Source organism: Dermochelys coriacea, chromosome 7, assembly GCF_009764565.3.
Source record: "Dermochelys coriacea isolate rDerCor1 chromosome 7, rDerCor1.pri.v4, whole genome shotgun sequence".
Taxonomy (NCBI): Eukaryota; Metazoa; Chordata; order Testudines; family Dermochelyidae; genus Dermochelys; species Dermochelys coriacea.
In genome coordinates this window covers 82,383,860-82,388,190 of record NC_050074.1, presented here as the reverse complement: position 1 = coordinate 82,388,190, position 4,331 = coordinate 82,383,860, and the positions used below count along the sequence as shown (strand labels likewise).

At 40.4% G+C, this 4,331-nt stretch overlaps 1 long non-coding RNA gene across 2 annotated transcripts; it reads right to left on the bottom strand.

Moving 5' to 3' along the window:
• Nucleotides 1–202: 202 nt before the first annotated feature.
• On the bottom strand, nt 203–3,852 carry LOC122461124. 2 transcript variants are annotated; one of them, XR_006282872.1, is made up of 3 exons: nt 3,447–3,852; nt 1,803–2,681; nt 203–787 (listed from the first exon to the last, which is right to left on the bottom strand). It is a non-coding gene; the product is annotated as an uncharacterized LOC122461124 (long non-coding RNA). The 2 variants fall into 2 exon arrangements; XR_006282871.1 differs by lacking the exon at nt 3,447–3,852 and having other exon boundaries at nt 1,803–2,815.
• Nucleotides 3,853–4,331: the final 479 nt, after the last annotated feature.

Here is a 4,331-nt window from a genome sequence, read left to right as displayed (position 1 = left end):
CCTGATTCATGTCCAGTGGAGCAACAGTTTTGTATACTGAATGAGGCAGGGGCCCTGTGGAAAAAAATAGTATTTAGTTACATGATTGCATTCTATCATAGCGCAGCGTACAGGAACTGAATCAAGGTTATACCCCACTCACTCTCCAGCTGAGGCAACATACATCATTTATCCAACAATCAATCACTTTACTATGTATAAATGACCATGTAGAAATAATAATTTAATTATTTTGGAAAGTGGACAGGTTTCAGTCACCACTGGAGACCAATTCAAATGGAGATTTTGATATATACTGTGTAGTAAACCCAAGCCAGATTTCTGATTGCAAAAGACACATCCTGGAACAAGGCGCTGTGGAGGAGGCTGATGAATATTCTTTAGTCGTAGCTGTGGGGAAGATAAGGCATAATTTTTTATAAACTGAATTGTTGTTCTCTGAATTGGTCCTGTATACAGCCATCCCTAGCAATACTGGAAAAAACACATTTTGAATGACAGATTTTGCTAGTGGCACAAACATAGAATGAACATGACTTTTTTTAATGTGGATAAAAATATTTTAGTCTCATTTCTGCAAATTTTATTGTTAGAGCTAGTGATCAAATGCTCAGTCAAAACTTCGTTTCTGGCCTCTATTTCTGAATCTGTTTCTATTAAAGCTGCCACTTCGCCTCCCATTCCTGGAGTCATAGAAGCCTCTGCCTCCTTCTCGCTGGGTTTCTGCTAACTCGGGTAATTGAGTTGCCACAGTCAGATGCCAGTGTTTTGAATCCTGCCATTTTCCCTGGTAAAAACAAAGTTAAATATGTATTTGAACTTTATACATGTAAGAGTCTTATATAAAAATGAAAAGTGTACATAAAGACAGCCACTTAAATGTACACATGAAATAAATAATACATGCACATGCCATCAAGGAACCCTTGGGGTCCTGCAAAGCAGAGGTTCCCATTTTGAGGACTCTGGACCACTACTAGTCAGACACCAGAGAAACCGAGATAGTTCTATTGCTTTTAGTGCAGATCCAGCCAGGAAAGGATGCCTCAACATGAAGTGGAAGCTGCCAGTAAGGTATTATAGAGCAGCATCAAAAGTAGAGGTGACATCTCTTCCCTCTCTCCTGAAACAGGAGTGAAGCTAAAAAGGGAACCAGGGGTGTTGGTGGCTCTTCCAAGACCCACCTCTGGACCAGGACCTGCCACCACTTTAGGATTCTAGTCTGAGCCCATGCTGGGGTTGGGAGTAGGAAAGCACTAGGGGCACAATCCTGAATGAAGGTAGGAAGATTGGGGGACCTCTGCATGGGGCAAGAAATGGCTGGAGTAGGAACCCTGAAAAAATGGAAGACCAGGCCCCAAAGAAGCAATAATTACAGTAGATTGGATTGTCAGGGATTTGTTTTTGGAGAAGAGCAAGAAAAACCTGAGTTGCAATTCGGAAAAATTGACTAAGAAGCTGATCTGGAAGGACAGAGAATTCCATTTTAGTTTGTGAAAAACATTGTGGGGCAATAAGTAGAAATGGGAAGGAAATTAATATAAGTTGAGGTGATGAGAACCGATTCTGACAAAAGGAAAACTGGATTTAGAAATCATTTGTGGAGGATATCCATTTTGATTTGGGGCAAAATGAATTTATGACAGGGAATTGCTTTTGATGTAATGGGGAGAACTGGTTCTGGCTATGGAGTTCAGTCTGCCAGCAGTGATGGGGAGGAGAGGGGATCCACAAGATGGTCCACACTATGAAAAGGCTGGGAAACCCGTACCATAAATCAATTACTGAAATTAAGAGAATACCTGTATTTGTTTAAGATTCACTGCAGGAATATCAAAACACCCCCCTAAAAAAAAAAGTTTAAAATGGATTCCAGAAAATCGAGACCTTGTAATCCATAGTTTTGGGTAACACTGAAATACTTGTTAAAGCACACAACCTTTAGGGAATAGAGACAGTTTAATTAAAAGGATCTGTGAATTTTCACTTTCTGAAGTCAAGTTTAACTTGTTGAATATTTGGGAGCTAAAGCAATTTTACCTTTGGAAAAAAAACTGACGTGGAGCAGCACAATGTTTTACACACCTATAGTGCCTTTCATCCCAGATATCAAACTATTTCACAGGCATTAAGCAGTTCAGCACATGTGCTTTTTCATCATGTACTTCACCAATTCTTCCCTAGGTAACATTTTCTCTTTCCTGCAGAGCCACTTCTTTCCAAACATATTTTCTTACTTCTCACCAATATTATTCTTCCTTTCCTAAAATGTTGTCCACTATCTCATGTGGCTCAGATTGTCAATTCTTTTCGACAAAGAAGTTTGATCTAAGCAGATAGATGTATAAGTTTACTGTGGATTTAAATATTCAAATGTAGAATGTAAACTTCATGAAAATGTTTATTTCAGTGAGGGAAGAAAGGATCCTAATACAGCAGGTCACAAGTTATAGAAGGAAGTTTGTGTATGTTGCCCCACATTGTACATAAAATAACTTTTAGTCAATTCACAGACCAACAATGGTATTAAAAGAAAAAAAAAAATCAGTGAAGGCAACATCACAAAAATTCACACTTTACAAAGACAAAGAACTAGAGCATAGGTCCCCAAATTGTTTATAAAGGTGAAATGGTAAAAATGCCTACTTGCTCTTCAGTGTTGTCAAGCACACAAAGTAAACCTGAAGAGATTAAAAAAAAGTTCCTCTAGTCTTTCAATTTTAGGTGTTACTTTTAATAAAAGAATGACAGAAGCGTGATATCAAAATTGACAGTGTCCCTTCAATACCTGGGGGGTTCTCGATCCCAGGGATCTCCTCTGCCCAAGCCCACCCCCACTCCACCCCTTCCTCCAAGCCCCCACCCCACCCCCCAAGGCCCAGCCCTACCCCACCTCTTCCCTTAAGCGCACCCCATCCCTGCTCCTCCACCTCCCTCCCTGCACCTCCTTCATGCCCTGCATACTCCATGGCGTAACAAAGGCGCTGGGAGGAAGGACTTGATCAGCGGAGCCGCCAGTGGGCAGAAGGCACTGGGGAGGGAGGGGGAGAGCTTGGCTACTGGTGCATGCTAAGCACCCACTAATTTTTTTCATGGGTGCTCCAGCCCTGAAGCACCCATGGAGTTGGCACCTATGCCAGTGTCCACTACCTTTAGTGGTTTACCTGTTTGGATATTTACATTACAAATTAAATTAAGCCCCTCCCTCAACATTTCAGTTCAACAGAATATCTTGTGCCATTGTAGTGACCTCACTGACCATAAACTACTGCATCATTAGCTCAAAGATTACTATGTCCAGCCCCTCCTCAGGCAGAGAAAGGGTAACTTGACAATCAGACCTCGAACTGTAGAGGTGATAAGTCTCTCCTGCCTTTTAAAACGACACATCTACAAGCTTAAGAATATAGCAAGCAAGACTATAAAGATTGATTGTTGCATCTTACCATTTTTCCCTTGAGAAAACACATTCTGTTCACTTTCCTATCAATTTCATCACCCAGCTGTTCTCTTAGCCCTCGCCAGGCATAGCTTATGTTGTTTATCTCTTCCGAGCATTGCAATGTCATTGTTACAAATCCCTGAAGGATAAAAGGCGGAACATGCTCACAGTAAAAACAAACAACATTCCCCGAATACTGATCAGCATGCATCTAATGAGTCTGCATAGTGAGAATTTATAAAAGGTTATTAGATGGCAAATATGTAAATTTTAAGACATTAACAGATAGTGGATAGACATGACATTTTGGTACATCAATACATATGTAACACTTCCAGCATCACTATCACTTCTGTAAAGTTTGCATTGCCAGAAGCAGAAGAGAGGATTCTGAATGTAAGGAAAGTGAAAAATTATGCATAAAAAACCTGCAATAGTAATATCTTTTGTATGTTTATATTGAAATAAAAATAAATCTCAATGAGCAACTCTCAAGGCACCCCTGACAGAATTAAATACACAGTCCAATTAAAATAGCAGAAGATGATCCACACCTTAACAGAGTCAATACAAGCCCAATAAACATCCCCTTCTCACAAAGCCTTAATTTCCCCAAATAATTCCACACTTGAATCAAGCAAGCCTCAAATGTCCACTCAAGTGAGTTTTGTAACATGTCCCAAAAGATAAAGTAGTGTGTGCTATTTTGGGCCAAAAAGGCAGGTGAACTCCCAAGTCAAGGGACAGTCAGCAGCTACCAGGAGCTGACTCAAATGCCAGGATAGCTCACTCAGGTGGCAATTGTGGTAGTACGGCATAGAGAGAAAGAGATGGTTCTCAAGTAGGCAGACAAGTTATTTAGGGCTTTAGGGTCACAACCAATATTTGA